Here is a 20,139-nt window from a genome sequence, read left to right as displayed (position 1 = left end):
AATCACTGAAACAATAAAAAAAAAAAAAGTTGCAAAAGTAAACATACCCTAAAAATCAATATATTTCCAAGTAATATATCACATATCCGAAATACCACACTTTTAACTAAACATAATTGCTAATTTTTATAACACCTTAACATCAGAAATTGAAACAATTAGAATCCAGTCTTCAAAGTTGTTTTCTCATTTGACTCCACCAATCTCTAAATGAAAATAAAAAAAATTCTTGCCCACTAACACATTTCATTAACGGTGGATGTAGAACTATGAGATATCTTTTTTTTATGATATTACGTTACTTTAGTCAAATCAAGCATCAGCTCCAAAATTTGTAATATATTTATTCTCCATTCTACATAACTTTTTGGATATTGTTAACGTTCTCCATATTTTAGATCGTACTATCCATTTTGCACTGTCCGAGTAAGTAAAACAGAGGAAACTTCCGAAACCCTCAGAGAATAAGACACATTTATCATGATATGAGAAAAAAAAAAATATCAAAATTGTGTAATGTTAAAGGGAAGGATAATTTTCATGCAGTTCAAATGGCCCGCAAGTCTACTGATACTTGGCAGATCAACTCAAGTTTGTTGACATTGCAGGGTTAAGTGATTTGGTCTGTTTGAAATGCAGCTCTTTCAATGCTGACTCTTGCACAGCTGTACTCTAATGTAATAGAGCACAATGCAAGCTGTTCAGTAATTGACACAAGATTCTTGCTGCTAGCGGATACTTAGGAGGCTGCAATACTTTATTAGGGTATGTTCACACGGCCTATTTACGGACGTAAATCGGGCGTTTTTGCCCCGAATTACGCCCGAAAATAGCGCCTCAATAGCGCTGACAAACATCTGCCCATTGAAAGCAATGGGCAGACGTTTGTCTGTTCACACGAGGCGTATATTTACGCGCCGCTGTCAAATGACGGCGCGCAAATAGACGCCCGCGTCAAAGAAGTGACCTGTCACTTCTTTGGCCGTAATTGGAGCCGCTATTCATTGACTCCAATGAATAGCAGCGCTAATTACGGCCGTAATTGACGCGGCGTTCAAGCGCCTGCACATGCCGGTACGGCTGAAATTACGGGGATGTTTTCAGGCTGAAACATCCCCGTAATTTCAGCCGTTACGGACCCCCGCCGTGTGAACATACCCTAAGGGTATGTTCACACGGCCAAATTTCAGACGTATACGAGGCGTATTATGCCTCGTTTTACGTCTGAAAATATGGCTACAATACGTCGGCAAACATCTGCCCATTCATTTGAATGGGTTTGCCGACGTACTGTGCAGACGACCTGTTATTTACGCGTCGTCGTTTGACAGCTGTCAAACGACGACTCGTAAAAATACAGCCTCGTCAAAAGAAGTGCAGGACACTTCTTTCAGACGTTTTTGGAGCTGTTTTCTCATAGACTCCAATGAAAACAGCTCCAAAAACGAGTTGGTAAAAAAATGAGTTGGTAAAAATGCGAGTTGGTAAAAAACATCTGAAAAGCAGGGTCTGTTTTCCCTTGAAAACAGCTCTGGATTTTCAGACGTTTTGGTTGACTACGTGTGAACATACCCTAACAAATGAGATAACATTAATGTACTGTATTCTGCTAGTACTTAACCTTCACAATGAACAGAGTCCTGTGCTTGGGGCAGGTACATTATGTGCCTTCTCTACTATTCATTACTATTTGTGCTAATATGTCATTTTCAATGTGTTTTCTGCTTGACTGTATTAAATCTCATTTATATAGCTAATATTAAAGGGCATTATACTCAATAGGTGAAATAAAAATGATCACAAAGTGAGACCTGCCGCCCTGACTGATGTTCGTGTGCCAGACTGAGTTACTTGTCTGAAATATAATCTATGTATTAAAAGAAGTACATGAATAAAAGGTATTGTCAATTTCTAACCAAGATGCATTGAAAAAAAAAAGTTACATTGAAATCACTGTTCAAATAGAATGATCTGTTTCTATGTCATTTCTCTGTTTAGAATATGTAACCTCTCGTGATTTCATAGGAAATTTCTATTTTAGTATGTGACTGTAAGAAACCAATGGAGATTCCTTGACACAGAAGAAATGCTAAGTTTCATAATACAAGGTGTGAAGTGGGATAAAGTGGTTTATATTAATTGCTGAGATCTGTCAGATGCAAGACATTCCAATTGCCTTAGGAAAATTATGTACAGTAAAATCTTTTTATTTTTATCGGAATCAAGCCAGAGCATAGTGGGTCATATGACCAAGTGAGCCCTCTGGTGGAAGTCATTTTTCTGAAATCACTAGAACTATGTAAATAGCAGAGTTACTATAATAACTCAGGGAAAAAATGATTGTGTCACGTTCTGAAAGACAGACAGATAGACAGACAGACAGACAGGCAGACACTTCCTTGGCAATCCTCTTGTTATCTGTGATTCATTTTTAATATTGTGTATATGTAATTGTTGTAATTTATGGAATAAAAATATTGTTTTTTTATATTTGATTTATAGACTCAGCGGGCTCTCTTTTTTGGTGAGTGATAGATAGACAGACAGACAGACAGACAGACAGACAGACAGACAGACAGACAGACAGACAGACAGACAGACAGACAGACAGACAGACAGACAGACAGACAGACAGACAGAGAGAGAGAGAGAGAGAGAGAGAGAGAGAGATAGATAGATAGATAGATAGATAGATAGATAGATAGATAGATAGATAGATAGATAGATAGATAGATAGATAGATAGATAGATAGATAAAAATATTTTTGTATTTTGTGTATATAGATTTTTGTATTTGTTTTATAAAGGTCCCCATTGCAATTCTTGCTGCAGTTGTAATTAAGTTTTTATTTAAAGAAGCAGTTCCTGTTCCTAGAATTATTTTATTTAGCAAATTGCATGTTTGGTATCACACAAACTGCACAACAATTTTTACAAGTATTTTTGTTTGGTCTCCTGATAATTAACTGATCAAAGGATGTCTTGCTGCTGGGAGTCTTCGTGATCAGGTGTAATCTGCATGGGAACCTGACAGGAAGTTGTCAATTTCCTTGCAGCGCCACCACGGGTGAAATTAAGTCTTACATAGTTCCCATTGAAATAAATGGGCTGTCTGTGTAATGTGATGTGCTGCATCCTTTAATTCAGATGGCCGCAATGCCACAAGTCCCAGCCCGACCGCATATACAACCCCTTGGCGCTGCAGCCATTTTTCAGGTTTTCATTTTAGTTTTTTCCTCTCCGCTTTACAAAAGTCATACTTTTTATTTTTCCATTGACATAACCGTATGAGGGCTTGGTTTTTTGCGGCAAGAGGTGTAGTTTTTAATTTATTGTACCTTATAATGTACTGGGGGAAACTGGAAAATAAAAAATCTCTATGGGGTGAAATGGGAAAAAAATTGTTTTGGGAGGGTTTCGTTTTTACGATACTCGCGATGTGGTAAAAACTACATTAACCTAATTTTGCTATATTCTGCAGGTCAATAGAATGGCAAAGCTTTTTTTATGATGTACTACTTTTGTAAAGAAAAAACTTTTGTTAAAAAGAAAAGATTTCTCTTGCCATACTCTGAGACCCATAACTTTTCTATTTTCCCATCAATAGAGTGGTGTGAGAGTTGTAGTTTTTATTTTGATCAGTTTTTATTCCATTTTATTTAGGAGGTAGGCTGGGTTTTCACTGGTTAGATACGCTGCATAAACGTACACAGCATATCCGACCTAAAACCCACAGAAAAACCACACCACATTGCGGAAATCAGCATTTGAAAAAAAAAAGTTCATACTTACCCCGGGCCATAGTCATGGCGATGCATCCCTCCGTTGTCCGTACAGTCCGGTCTACTGAGTTGACACTGCAGCCAATGTAACCATTGCAGCCTGTGATTGGCTGGACTCAGTACAGTTGAACTTGTCACTATGACAACATACGGGGGTAAGTATAAGTTTTTTTATTAATTATAAAACAAATAAAATATTATTTTTTTTCTCATTTCTGATTTTTGCGCCTGAATCACAGCATTTCCGCTGCAAAAGTCTCGAAACGTGGCTATTTGTTGCGGGTTTTACATCCCCATTGAATTCAATGGCGAAAACATGCAACAAATACACAAATACGCAGCATAAAATTAACATGCTGCACTGCAGGTCAATTTATGAACTTTTTCTGCAGCGTGTGCATGTTTGCTAAAATCTCATTCACTTTGCTGCTACTGTAAATGCTGTGAAAATGTATTTCTCTTTTACAGCATTCATCCTGCGGGATAAGTAATATTATATTGTAATTGTTCTGACTTTTACTGGCACGGCTATACTAATTATGTATATTTTTTTATTTATTATTTATATTTTTAACAATTTTTATTATTTTATACGTTATTAAAATCTTTATTTAAATATTTGTTCCATCTTTTATTAGTCCCCCTTGCGGACTTGAATAAGTGATTCTTTGTTTGTTGATACAATACGCTGCTGCAATACTTATGTATAGCAGTGTATTGTAATTTTTACCAGCACCTACTAAGCCCTGCCTCTGGCGGGGCTTAATAGGAGCAAAAAGATGCCAGATCTGGGGACCTGCAAAAATCCACCCATGTTACGCTAGTGTAAAACTGACAAACCCCTAAACCCTTTATATTGTTCCCTTAGGTGCTACTGCTCTCACTGAACAGTCCGGGTGTCCAAAATTGGCAACATACATCTGGAAATGTAAATAAAAAGTACCTAGACATATGCTGTGCAGTATCCATAGGCTTCTATGGGGCAGGTATATGACAAAAGGACACACATTGATGTATGTCTGGAAGGTTTACATCTAGGATACTTTTTTTAATTTATTTTTTTTACTGTGAAAACAAGTATAAATTAAGGATACATTATAATGGAAGGCAGATTTAGACCCATGGAAAAATGTTTGCACAGTATATATCTGGATTCATCTATGGAAAAAAAAAGTACAACAAAATTACTTCCTCCTTAAAAATAAAAAAATGGATTTTCTAGACTGATGTCAATTGTGTACTGATCCATTAAAATGATATACAGTTCATCCCTTTTTTTTAATCTTTTTATTATTTGGCAGTACCTAGCCTATCCAGGCATAAACTTGACAGTCGTATACTTAATTGTTTATTCAGACGAAAGTTGAAATCGTCCGTGTGACGGACGTTATTTTTAACGGCCGTCACATAGTTACATAGTTACATAGTTGGTACGGCTGAAAAAAGACACATGTCCATCAAGTTCAACCAAGTTCACCCGGCTGCATGTGTTTCTATAGGGCTATTCACACGGTCGTTGTTTTAACGGGCCGAGTGAACGGCCTGTGAAAAAATAGGACATGTACTATTTATGTCTATTTTCACGGATCCCTCAATAGACTCAAGTCTATGAGGGATTTGTGAATGCGGGTCCCACACGGCTGCAAATCGGCCGTGAAAAACAGCCGATTGGACACATGTTCGTCTGAATAAGGGCTAAAGGATACACCTTTGTAATATTAAGGCCATGTTCAGACGTGGCGGAATTTTTCCGCTGAAAATGTTGCTGCAGATTCTTTGCGTATTTGGAGCAACATTTTCATATTTGACAGGTAATTCAGACGTTGCAGATATCACAGCGGACTTGCTGCAGATTTCAGCCAATGCAATGCAAATGCTGAGATTCTCAGTGAAATTCCGCTTCTTCTCCACAATGGAATGAGCATGCTGCGGAGGGAAAATTCTGCACCGCAGCCTGATTTCCGCAGAGTTATTTTCTGCAACGTCTGAACTAAGTTTCCTAAAAATGTATAGAAAGACATGTAAAAATCGGCTGCTGCAGAATTCCACTGCGGACTGTCCGCTGCGGAATTCAACAGCAATTCCGCCACGTCTGAATGTGCCCTTATGCTCCATAGATGTCTATGAAAATTAACAGCTGGCTGCTTTCTATCAAAAACAGCACCACTCTTGTTCATAGGTTATTTATGGTATTGCAGCTTCAAGTGAGTGGGGCTGAGTTGCAATGTCACGAATAAGAATGGCACTGTTTTGAAATCACGCTGCCATGCTTCTATAATCTCATACAATACTTTTAATTGAACTTATATTTTTTAGATTTAATTCCAAAATCTAATCAATCCAAAACATACCCAGATCTTCTTAGTTATGACCATTGCCAGAGTTTGTAAAAGTTATCATGACGTTTTTGCGCGTACAAAATGCACATAAATCTGTCCGTGTGTGTTGCGTTATTGCATCAGTGTGCTTTGCGAGTGGCATGCGTTTTTTACACACTCGCAAAGCACTTTTTTTTTTTCAAAAGAATTTATGCGCAAATCACATGGATGTGCATTCGTGTGCTGTGCATGGTTTTCACACACCCATTGACTTCAATGGACGTGAAAACGCACCAATATAGGACATGCAGTGAGTTTCACGCAACGGACTCTCGCTGTGTGAAAACTCACGCATGTGTGAACAGCCCGATTGAAATCAATGGGTCCGTGTGCTGTGAGTGATTTCCACACACAGCACACGGACGAGTTTTACGCTCGTCTGAATGAGCCCTAAGGGTCTTTCTAGGATCACTAATGACAATCATATCACTTTACTAACACTATTAGGGCTTAATTAGGTTGTATGCAAATTAGACTGATAAAACACTGATAGAAAAGCATCTGCTCCTCTTGTAAGGTGTTAAAATAAATCTTCAGGTCCAATGGAATAAACACCTTCTCCTCACACCTTCATTACAATGTTCATTTAAAACTTACAAGATCTAGCTAGATAAACCATTACAAGAAAGATCTCATTACCATTAAAAAGACCTTTTACCTCTTCCAAAAACAGTACAAACCTTCAATGAATATGTGTGAAGGTCTATTTACTGCCAATCCCTTTATGTTACTTTCACAAATACAAGCTGTTACTCCCAGTACTAAAGCTTCTATTATTTTTTGTAAATGTCTGTAGCTTTCTAATTAAATAGTAATTAAAGGTACAGGTCAACATAGAAATGTATATTGACTGATAATTGATGTGAGATTGATGGGCCTGGAGTAGCTTTCAAACTAACTTTGGAAATGTTAATAACTTTTAGGGCATGACCACACGTGGCGGATTTCCTCCGCAACTGTCCGCATCAATGCCGCACAGAATCTGCGTTGCAGATTCTGCTGCGGATCTGCACAAAATGTAAATTGAATGCGGACTAGCTGCTGCGGACTGCGGGAAAAGTGCTTCCCTTCTCCCTATCAGTGCAGGATAGAGAGAAGGGACAGCACTTTCCCTAGTGAAAGTAAACGAATTTCATACTTACCGGCCGTTGTCTTGGTGACGCGTCCCTCTTTCGGCATCCAGCCCGACCTCCCTGGATGACGCGGCAGTCCATGTGACCGCTGCAGCCTGTTATTGGCCTGTGATTGGCTGCAGCCGTCACTTAGACTGAAACGTCATCCTGGGAAGCCGGACTGGAGACAGAAGCAGGGAGTTCTCGGTAAGTATGAACTTATATTTTTTTACAGGTTGCTGTATATTGTGATCGGTAGTCACTGTCCAGTGACTGCCGATCGCTTAACTCTTTCAGCACCCTGGACAGTGACTATTTACTGACGTCTCCTAGCAACGCTCCCGTCATTACGGGAGCCCCATTGACTTCCTCAGTCTGGCTGTAGACCTAAAAATACATAGGTCCAGCCAGAATGAAGAAATGTCAAGTTAAAAAAGCAAGACGGATCCGCAGCACACATAACATGTGCATGACAGCTGCGGACTTCATTGCGGAAATTAGAATCTCCATTGAAGTCAATGGAGAAATTCCGCCATGAGTCCGCCACTGCTCCGCAACAGACAGAGCATGCTGCGGACACCAAATTCCGCTCCGCAGCCTATGCTCCGCAGCAGAATTTTACGCCTCGTCTAAACGAACACTGCTAAATTAAAGTGTAAAGTCAATGGACAAACGGCTCCGCTGCGGATTAACGCTGCGGAGTGTCCGCAGCGGAATTTAAGTGAAATTCTGCCACGTGTGAACCCAGCCTAACACCATGCAGTGATGCACAGGTCTAAATAGAGAGGGAGAGTCACCACATTATAAGTGCCCTATCTTGTACATAATATGATCGGCACTGTAATGTAGATTACAGCAGTGTTTTTTATTTAGAAAAACTATCATTTTTGACAGAGTTATGACCTATTTTAGCTTTATGCTAATGACTTTCTTAATAGACAACTGGGTGTGTTTTACTCTTTGACCAAGTGGGCGTTGTGGAGAGAAGTGTATGACGCTGACCAATCAGTGACTAATCAGCGTCATACACTTCTCTCCATTCATTTACTCTGCACATAGTGATCTTGCTAGTTCACTATGTGTAGTCAGATACTCACACATTAACGTTACTGAAGTGTCCTGACAGTGAATAGACATCGCTACCAGCCAGGACGTGATGTCTATTCACAATCCTGACATTTCGCTAACGTTTGTGTTGGATTTACAGCACAGCAAGCGTAATCACGTTTTAAATGACAGTTTACAGCGTAATCTCGCGAGATTACGCTTGCTGTGCTGTAAATCTCACACAAACGTTACCGAAGTGTCTCCACATCGCCCACTTGGTCAAAAAGTAAAACACCCCCAGTTGTCCATTAAGAATCTCATTAGCATAAAGCTAATATAGGTCATAACTCCGTCAAAAATGATCGTTTTTCTAAATAAAAAACACTGCTGTAATATACATTACAACGCTGATCACATTATGTAGAAGATATGGCATTTATAATGTGGTGACAGAGCCTCTTTAAGGCCCTTTTACAAAGGCCAATGATCGGGCAAACAAGCATTCATATGAACGCTCGTTCCCGATCATTGCCACGTGTAAACAAAGCAACGATCAGCCGATGAACGAGCTTGTTCATCGGCTGATCGTATGTTTATACAGCAATAAATATTATCGTTGTTGGCAGCACATCTCCATGTGTAAACAGGGAAATTTTCTTCCGACATGATAGAAATGCATGGGGACGAGCGATCATAGTAACGATCGCTCATCCACATACATAACCAATTACAGCTCCTTGTTGTTGATCGGCTTTTGTTTTCACGGCCCATATTGGCCGGTGTAAAAATACCTTAAAGAGGCTCTGTCACCACATTATAAGTGCCCTATATTGTACATGATGTGATCGGCGCTGTAATGTAGATTACAGCAGTGTTTGTTATTTAGAAAAACAATCATTTTTGACGGCGTTATGACCTATATTAGCTTTACGCTAATGAGTTTCTCAATGGACAACTGGGCGTGTTTTACTATATGACCAAATTGGCATTGTACAGAGGAGTGTATGACGCTGACCAATCAGCATCATACACTTCTCTCCATTCATTTACACTGCAGATAGCAATATAGCTATATCGCTATGTGCAGTCACATAAACACACTATAACGCTACTCATTTGTCATGAAAATGAATATACATTACCTCTAGCCAGGATGTGATGGCATTTATTCTCCTGACTACTTCTGTAGCGTCTCTGTGATTTACAGCACAGCGAGATCTCTCTGTGAATGACAGCTTATAGCGTAATCTCTCAAGACTACGCGTGCTATTCTTTAACTCACAGAGACGCTGCAGAAGTGGTCAGGAGAATGAATACACATCACGTCCTGGCTGGAGGTAATGTATATTCATTGTCATGACACATGAGTAGCGTAAGGGCATGACCAGACGTGGCGGAATTGCTCTGGAATTCCACTGCGGACACGTTTCTCCATTGCCTTCCACAGCTTTTAAGTAGGGTTCGTTTACACGTTGCGGACAATTCCGCTGCGGAGCATAGGCTGCGGTGCGGAATTTGGTGTCCGCAGCATACACTGGTTGTTGCGGACGTGTAGCGACTTGTTGCGGACTCATTGCGGAATTTCTCCATTGACTTCAATGGAGAGTCAAAATTCTGCAATGAAGTCCGCAGATGTTATGTGTGCTGCGGAGCGTATTGGTTTTACTAACATGACATTTCTTCATTCTGGCTGGACCTATGTATTTCTAGGTCTACAGCCAGACTGAGGAAGTCAATGGGGCTCCCGTAATTACGGGTGACTACGTGTGTGCACCCATAATTACGGGTGACTACGTGTGTGCACCCGTAATTACGGGAGCGTTGCTAGGCGACGTCAGTAAATAGTCACTGTCCAGGGTGCTGAAAGAGTTAAGCGATCGGCAGTAACTGTTTCAGCACCCTGGACAGTGACTTCCGATCACAATATACATCAACCTGTAAAAAAAATAGAAGTTCCTACTTACCGAGAACTCCCTGCTTCTTCCTCCAGTCTGGCCTCCCAGGATGACGTTTCAGTCCAAGTGACGGCTGCAGCCAATCACAGGCTGCAGCGGTCACATGGACTGCCACGTCATCCAGGGAGGTCGGGCTGGATGACGAAAGAGGGACGCGTCACCAAGACAACGGCCGGGTAAGTATGAATTTATTTTACTTTTACTAGGGAAAGGGCTGTCCCTTCACTCTATCTTGCACTGATAGAGAGAAGGGAAGCCCTCATCCCCTCAATATGCAACGGCTAGTCCGCATCAATTTAATGCCCATTTTAGGCAAAGCCGCAACAGAATCTGCAACGCAGATTCTGTGCGGCATTGATGCGGACAGTGGCGGAAGAACTCCGCCACGTCTGGGCATGCCCTAATAGTGTGTTTATTTGACTGCACATAGTGATATAGCTATATCGCTATCTGCAGTGTAAATGAATGGAGAGAAGTGTATGATGCTGATTGGTCAGCGTTATACACTTCTCTCCACAACGCCCACTTGGCCATATAGTAAAACACGCCCAATTGTCCATTGAGAAACTCATTAGCATAAAGCTAATATAGGTCATAACTCCGTCAAAAATGAGCGTTTTTCTAAATAAAAAACACTGCTGTAATCTACATTACAGCGCCGATCACATCATGTACAAGATAGGCCACTTATAATGTGGTGACAGAGCCTCTTTAAGCGTGACGTCACATGTGGCATATTTGCCTTGCAAAAAACTTTACAGTGCAAGACTATGAAAATTGAGACATCTGTCTGAGTTGTGGAATATTTTTCCTATTTTTACAAGGGAAATACGCCACGTGTGACTGCACGCTTACAAGGGACAAGCTTGGAGACTTTATGCTTCATCCTGTGTCATAGGTGTTTTTTTTCCTGTGTGCTTAGGGTCTGTAGGACTATATAGAATGTATTGACGTTTTAGAAGATGTCAAATAACAGGTCATAAAAAGTATAATTTTCCATTTCTCTATTCTCTGGTACTAGGGTAAAGTGATGCTCCAATTTGGAGGCACTTTAAAGATTATAACAGGAAGCTGAGATTTGTACAATCTCCTACTATGATGTCATTATCATAATCTCTCTCTTTACGAGCTGAAGCAATACATTGTTACCCTCCAGGGCAGCAGGGCAGTTCGAATTCCTTGAGTTCACACTACAGGAGCTGCCACAGTATGCAAGCTGCTGTTTCAGTCCTGCAGGGCATGTGCGGGCATTTCTTTAATTCCCTGCAGCCCCCTGTCTTATTTTCAGATGACTCCTACTTGTAAACAAGAGCTTAACTTTACTTTGTCTAGGACTAGAAAAAATATTTCCTTTTTTTTCCCCAGGAACTGTGCCATTTTTGTCCATGGGTTGTGTCTGATATTGCAGATCAGTAATTTTCAAGTGATTGGGACTGAACTTCAATACCACACACAGTCATGGACAAGAGTAACGCTGTTTCTGAAAGAGAGAAAAAAGCAAACCCTTTTGTTTTTTAATTTTTGACAGCCCTTTAAATTTGAGCATCTTAGGGTATGTTCACACACACTAATTACGGAAGTAATTCGGGTGTTTTTGCCCCGAATTACGTCCGAAAATAGCGCCTCAATAGCGCTGACAAACATCTGCCCATTGAAAGCAATGGGCAGACGTTTGTCTGTTCACACGAGGCGTAATTTACGTGCCGCTGTCAAATGACGGCGCGTAAATAGACGCCCGCGTCAAAGAAGTGACCTGTCACTTCTTTGGCCGTAATTGGAGCCGTTATTCATTGACTCCAATGAATAGCAGCGCCAATTACGTCCGTAATGGACGCTGCGTTCAAGCGCCTGCACATGCCATTACGGCTGAAATTACGGGGATGTTTTCAGGCTGAAACATCCCCGTAATTTCAGCCGTTACGGACGCCCTCGTGTGAACATACCCTTAGGGTATGTGCACATGTAGTGACCAAAAACGTCTTAAAATACGGAGCTGTTTTCAAGGGAAAACAGCCCCTGATTTTCAGACTTTTTTGAGCAACTCGCGTTTTTTGCGGCGTTTTTCGCTGCGTTTTCGCTGCGTTTTTTACGTCCATTTTTGGAGCTGTTTTCATTGGAGTCTATGAGAAAACGGCTCCAAAAACGTCCAAAGAAGTGTCCTGCACTTCTTTGCCGAGGCAGTCATTTTACGCATCGACGTTTGACAGCTGTCAAACGACGACGCGTAAATTACAGGTCGTCAGCACAGTACGTCGGCAAACCCATTCAAATGAATGGGCAGATGTTTGCCGACGTATTGTAGCCGTATTTTCAGATGTAAAACGAGGCATAATACGCCTCGTTTACGTCTGAAAATAGGTCGTGTGAACCCAGCCTTACAAGTTAAATGACAAACAAACAAATCTAATTTATTTAGAGGTAAATACCATAAATGTGGAATTGATGCTAGTTATATGAAATAAAATTCCTTCAGAGTTAGTATTGACAATGAACTGACTTTTCCTATAAATTTAGATTAATGCAAAAATATTAAGGCAAATTTTAATTATGTCGGTGTCCCAGTCCAATCTAGAGATGAACAAATTGTTGAAAATTCACCTCCATAATAGGAATTCCATCCATTGGTGACACATTACAAAAAAAATGTCACTGGTTTGTTCATCTCTACTGACCACATTAATGCGCTGTCTCTATAGTATATGGTATCACAGCAGCCCCCTGCTCACTAGATTCAGAAAATACAAACACCATAAACATCTCCTGCATTTTGCTTGACTGCTCACTTGCCTACTACTATCCCGCTCTACTATTATAATCACATACATAAAAGAGCAATCCCTAAATAGATTAATAGGTCATCTCTGTCAGGCAATTGTCATCGCTATTCCCTAATATCATTTTTAATGTGACTTCAAACTTCACTTTAACTGCAGTCATACCCCAATTTACAGGATTCAAGTCAAGTTAGGCTTTAAGAAAAAACCACAAAACTGTTTATTTTGCTGTAATAAAAAAATAATAGACTGTATTGCATTCCCTTCATTAACAACAAAAATGCTGAAAACTAAACAGCACTATCTGTAGCGTCCATTGTCTATTATAGTGAAGCCGGGATGACATCTTTTGTATGACTTTAAAGTGATCAGCAACAAAGGAACTATCACTATTGTCACTAGCACTATTGTCACCAGCATTATTGTCACCAGCACTATTGTCACCAGCATTATTGTCACCAGCATTATTGTCACCAGTAATATTGTCACCAGCACTATTGTCACCAGCATTATTGTCACCAGCACTATTGTCACCAGCACTATTGTCACCAGCATTATTGTCACCAGCACAATTGTCACCAGCATTATTGTCACCAGCACTATTGTCACCAGCACTATTGTCACCAGCACTATTGTCACCAATGCTATTGTCTCCAGCACTATTGGCATCTTCATCAGCCAAGCACAATTTAGTAAATCATTAATACAAATTGTAGGTTGAATCTTTTGACCCTTAGCAACAATTTGACCTGAACCCACCGTCTAACCAAGCATGACTTCACCTAATGACATCATCCTGTATAGGATCATTTTATATATATATATATATATATATATATATATATATATGTATATGCATATGTATGTATATATATATATATATATATATAGTATATATATATATATATATATATATATATATATATATATATATATATAAGTGACGTGTTCATTTCTCTATCAGAATAGTACCTTATAATGTGACTACTTCATTATGGTGACTACATCATTGCATTATATAGAGTAACTACATTCTTATGCAGCATAGAGATATATGGGTCTCTCCGGAATAGGGGCCTGTAATTTCACTGTCATTAATGTTCTTAATGTCTTATATGTTCCTGCTTATCTTTCTTCTAAATTCCCTTGTTTAAAATGTACATAAGTAAAGTGCCAGGATGTTTATAATAAATTGTTGTGATTATACCAGCAACAAATTATGTCATTGTTAAGCCAATGATAAGAACCCTAAACCTGGAAGGGCTGGATGGAAAATGATCTTAAAACACAAACATAAAATCTAAATCAAACCAGATAAAATTTCATGGAAGAACATATGACCTAGAATTATTAGCACAACAATACACTTTAAAAGAACATATGTCATTTCCACTCTGCAGAGGACAGATCTTATTACACAAACAGACGGCTTTTTATAGAGGCCTAAACAGGCTTTAATAAACAAGTATTCCATGATATTTGAACACAGTTTAATGGTTGGCTCAACCATAATTCATCTCAATTAGTTTACAATATTTAGTTGTTACAGCTCAGCTATACGTTATTACGGGATATATTCTGTGCCTGTGTGTCTTCTATCCTTATAGCTAGGACAACAATCACCATAAGTGCTTCCTTTGATTGGAATTGTTAGTTGTTGTGTTGTTATTTGCTATAGGTTTTCCAAAATATTATAATCAAGAACGAGGTAAATAGAAAACTAGGTCGAAAAAAAATCACAATATTCCAAATAAAATATAAATTATAGCCGAATCCACATCAGTGAGATTTTCTCTGCCTCCCTTCTTTTATCTGTAAAACCACCTAGGCTCCCCATAGAGATTAATAACATTTAGGTTACAGTCTATTATATTTCCCTTTTTGAAATATCAGAATAAATGATAATGAATGTCAGAGTACTCTAGTATCCACGTGTCCTAACACAGAATGATTTCTTCACTACATGCTATAGACATATGATATGTATAGTTTGTATTTTTGGTAAGTACAGCCATAAACAGAGCCATATAGGGGATAGATAGATAGATAGATAGATAGATAGATAGATAGATAGATAGATAGATAGATAGATAGATAGATAGATAGATAGATAGATAGATAGATAGATAGATAGATAGATAGATAGATAGATAGATAGATAGATAGATAGATAGATAGATAGATAGATAAATGATAGATAGATAGATAGATAGATAGATAGATAGATAGATAGATAGATAGATAGATGATAGATCGATAGAAGGCTGCTATAGCTACACCGCTGGATAGATTTGGATGCATTGTCTCAGCATACAATATCATACATGATAGGCTTAGATACAGGGCCCCAGCAGACAGTATCACACATGATAAACTTAGGGCTCATTCAGACGAGCGTGAATCTCCTCCGTGGGCTGTGCGTTGAAATAACACACAGCACACGGATGCGTTGATTTCAATAGGGCTATTCAAACATCCGTGAGTTTTCATACAGTGAGTGTCCATTGCGTGAAATTCACTTCATGTCCTATATTAGTGCATTTTTACGCACCTAGTCATCCATTGAAGTCAATAGTTGCGTGAAAACCACGGACAGCACACGGACGACATCCGTGTGCTGTCCTTATTTGACGCATCAATAACACTGAAAAAAAAAGTGCTTGCAAGTGCGTGAAAAACACATGCCACACGCAAAGCACACTGATGCAAAACGCAACACACACGACCAGATTTACGTGCATTTTTTACGCTGGTAAATCTGTCACACTCGTATGAATGTAGGCTTAGATACAGGGCCCCAGCAGCAAGTATCCTTGTACTAACTCTTAGGGGCAAATTTGGTTTTTCTGGTGCCCCAAGCTAAGTTATGTCTCGGGGCTCTAATCAAAGACACCTGTAGCGCGTTCCCCACACAATGCCCCCTGTATATAGTGTCACAAACCCCCCTGTATGGTTTCACACACAGTACCTCAGCCATACATCCCCCCTTGTAGACAGTGCCACTCAGTCCCCTGTATGTAGTCCCACAAATCCTCCTTGTCTCAGCAGTTTTTTTAAACTCGGAGAAATACAGTGGGATTAATAGTGACAACTGAGTCTGAGGTAAAGTTAATTCAGCACTGGAAGGTGATAGGATGTGTAGAAGGAGGAGTGCTTCTAATTCTATACACTTCTCTAGTTTCCCAAACCCTGTACCCCAAGTATGTCTTTAGGGGAAGATATTTAGGGCTACTGTAATGAGTGGGTTAGCATTCAGGGGGGAACTTATCAATAGTTCTATGTCAGTTTTCTAGCATAGTAAAAGGGCAAATTCCACACAAAACAAAAAATCACAATTTGCAACCTTTGGGGCATTTGCGCAGCTCACAACACTTTACTGCAAAGTGGGCAGAGCTTAGTAAAAAGGGTGGAGTTTTCCGCGGTTCGATAAATTTTCTATAATTTGCTACACCACAGAAAAAAGTGGGACATAGAATAGGATTAAAAACACAAGAAATGGCCATACTCACAAATTGGGCAGGTATAATCCCAATAGGACGCAGCCAGGTCAAAAATGCCGCTGAAGGAAAGTGCACAGGTGCGTTTAAATAATAATAGCCACTCCCACTAGCCTTGAGGGGAGTGGCGTGTGGTGCATGGGATATGTAGTAAAAAGTAAATGAATAGCGTATAATGTGCAAGTGGTAATAATATGTGTGAAATATAGGGGGCAGTACTGAGTATAGTGAGTGGTGAATAAAGAGTAAAATATAGGGGGCAGTACTAAAAGGGTCAGAAACGTGAGTGATGCATGAAGTGTGGGTGCAGTGTGTAAAACATGGAGGGCTAATGCGTAAATCATGAGGCACAGCCTATATAGCCTGGTAGCAGCCAATTTGTAACGCCATGATAGTACATAGAGCGGGCTGCCCTGCTTTCTATGCCAGACCGCAACACACCATGCTCTCCCAGCATTGAAGACCTGGCTGCGTCCAAAAAGTAGTAAATATTATACAAGTAAACATGGAAAATACATGGGGTATTGGTTGTAATTTTGGCCAAAAGAACGCAAGCTCGCAATCCTCGTCACGGATCCCCACACTTGCGAGTCCCTAACTGGAACTTTTTGTTCCAAACTTGAAGTTACACCACTGAAAAAAGTGGGACATAGAATAGGATTAAAAACACAAAAAATGGCCATACTCACAAATTGGGCAGGTATAATCCCAATAGGACGCAGCCAGGTCAAAAATGCTGTTGAAGGAAAGTGCACAGGTGTGTTTAAATAATAATAGCCACTCCCACCAGCCTTGAGGGGAGTGGTGTGTGGTGCATGGGATATGTAGTAAAAAGTAAATGAATAGTGTATAATGTGCAAGTGGTAATAATATGTGTGAAATATAGGGGGCAGTACTGAGTATAATGACCGCCAGAATCTGTCAGAAATTATAGCAGAAATCTAAAAGCTACGAGCCGGCGTAGATTTTCTTTTCTGACCCACAGATGGAATGGATTGAAGTCAATGGAAGGAGATTTTGGTAATTTTTCAGCTCGATTCCCACGTCAAAAACCGTGCCAAAAAAAACTCTGTGTGAACAGGGCCTTAGTATGCAGGATTGCCCAGTCAATGTGCCATAACCACTCATCCTGCAGCTCAGCGGGTATTCTGCAATTCAAGGAGCAATGTTGCAGCAGATATGGTTATAGAATATGAAATTAGGAGCTATGCCGTAAGAACAGGACCTTTAGGCCGGGTCCACACATAGGGGGATTTGCGCACAGAAAATTCCACAGCGGATTAGAGCAGCAGCAATGTGGATGAGATTGACCTGCGGTGTGGATTTCAATGTAGAAAGGTGAAATCTAAGCAACATTTGCATGCTGTGGATTTTCTAGAACATACGATTTTTTTTACGGCCTTACCCCCAATCATGCAATCAGGGAACCAGTTAATTAAGACTTGTGGAGATGGAACTTTAAACCTCTGGCCAAAATGTAGTTCTCTGGTTTTGGCTGGAGATTGACTTGAAGTATAAAGAAGGGTTAGTAAAGCAGCAAGTGCATAAATTCCGTGTGAGAGAGGCCTGAATAATCCACTGTGTTCACTCCTGGGTGGCTTCTTGTCATAAGAGTGCTCACCAGGCAAGACAGCCCCTAGAGAAAATGCGAAGCTACGTGCCGGGGGACTCTAATTCTGTTTTCATTTATTTCTTCTTACTACGAGGAGGAAATGTAAAAAAGCAAATGCTTAGGAGTTAGAACAGCATCATTTTCTTTTTAAATTGTATTATTTTATGTAACCTTCTCTCCATTGACATTATAAATTGATTGTTTGCTGTAGCTTTGTACACATTGGCACTCGCGAAAACAAAAATGCAACTCTATATTACCAACAACTTGTTACTAAGTATGTTCAATGGGGCCTCTTTCTAGGCAAGTTTGGATTTCTTGTGACAGATATGTCGCACACTCGGCAACCTGGGGGTCACATTCACTTTCATTACTGCGATAACACAACGATTTTTGCCTCTGCGACTTGTGTCGCAGCAAAGTTGGGCAGCTCCAGCCTAAGTAATGGACGTATAATGGCTTATTAATAGCAAGAAAATCCCAGAGGAAAAATTCTTTCCATAGCCAGTTTAACTAAGAACTGTAGATTATCTGCAAAGTTGTGCAGCTCCAGCCTAAGTAATGGACGTATAATGGCTTATTAATAGCAAGAAAATCCCAGAGGAAAAATTCCTTCCATAGCCAGTTTAACTAAGAACTCTAAATTATCTGCATGTAACCTATAGACATGATCTACAACCATATTACGGCTCAGTACAACCACCGAGGTGTACATAGCCATGATACAACGCCCATAGATTTTTATGCGTCCTTACTGTACAGGCATACATACAGATTTTTTTTCTGTCAGATTTCATATTAATACATCAGAAAAAAAGTGTCATCTATCATCGGATGCCATATATCGTAGTGGCGCCTTACAGAGCAGCATATGGTGGCACATGTAGTGTCTATGTCTTCATACTACACACGGTACATGAGGCTTTATCTGGAATATATGTTGTGTCTGTTTGGATATGATCCAGACACTTTTATACAGTGTTTTTTTAATGCTATTAGTAACATTTATAAATAATAACCTTTACTATATATTAAAGGGGTATTCCCAGAATCGACAATTATCACCTATCCACAGGTAGATACATAGGGGTCTGGATCTCCGTTCTCGCCAACGATGGGGTTTTAGCGGTGGGGCCAGTGGCATAGCTATAGGGGTTGCAACGGTCGCAGTCGCCACCAGGCCCCTAAGCCTCGGGGGACCTTAGGGCCCCGTTGCCACACAGCGCTGACCACGTTGGTCCCATTTCCAACTGTATCTGTGTTCTCAGGACGCAGATACAGTTGAATTCAATGCTGAAGCATGGAGCTGCTCCTTGCTCCAGCAATCACTCTGCCGTGAGCCCTGAGAGGCTCGCCGCAGACAGGCGCGATGTAGTGGCATCATCGTGCCTGTCTGCGCCGAGACACTCATAGCACAGGCCAAAGAAGGAGAAGGATCTCCTCCACTCATAGTGGGAACGGGGATAGGTAAGTAATTTTTTTATTGTTTTTCTATTAGGCATAATTCAAGGCATTATACTGGGCATGGGAGGGGGGCTAATATGGTGGCAGCTATAGGAGCATTATACTGTATGGGGCAGCTATGAGGAGCATTATACTGAATGGGGGCATTATACTGTTTGGGGGGCATTATACTCTATGGGGCAACTATGGGAGCATTTTAGCTGTGGGGGCAGCTATGGGGGGCATTATACTGTGGGGCAGCAATGGGGGCATTATACTGTGTGGGGGCAGCTATGGGGGCATTATACTGTATGGAGGCAGCAATGGGGGCATTATACTGTGTGTGGGACAGCTATGGGGAGCGTTATTTTGATACTGTGCCGCATAAAAGGCTGGTATATAAAATGAAAATGATGGGACTGGGCGAAAGTATGTGTAATTGGGTCAACAAATGGCTCAGTGATAGAAAACAGAGGGTGGTTATCAATGGTAGATCCTCAGAGTGTGTTGCAGTTACCAGTCGGGTTCCACAGGGGTCA

Source organism: Rhinoderma darwinii, chromosome 5 (genome assembly GCF_050947455.1).
Source record: "Rhinoderma darwinii isolate aRhiDar2 chromosome 5, aRhiDar2.hap1, whole genome shotgun sequence".
Classification (NCBI taxonomy): Eukaryota; Metazoa; Chordata; class Amphibia; order Anura; family Rhinodermatidae; genus Rhinoderma; species Rhinoderma darwinii.
This window is presented reverse-complemented; position numbering follows the sequence as displayed.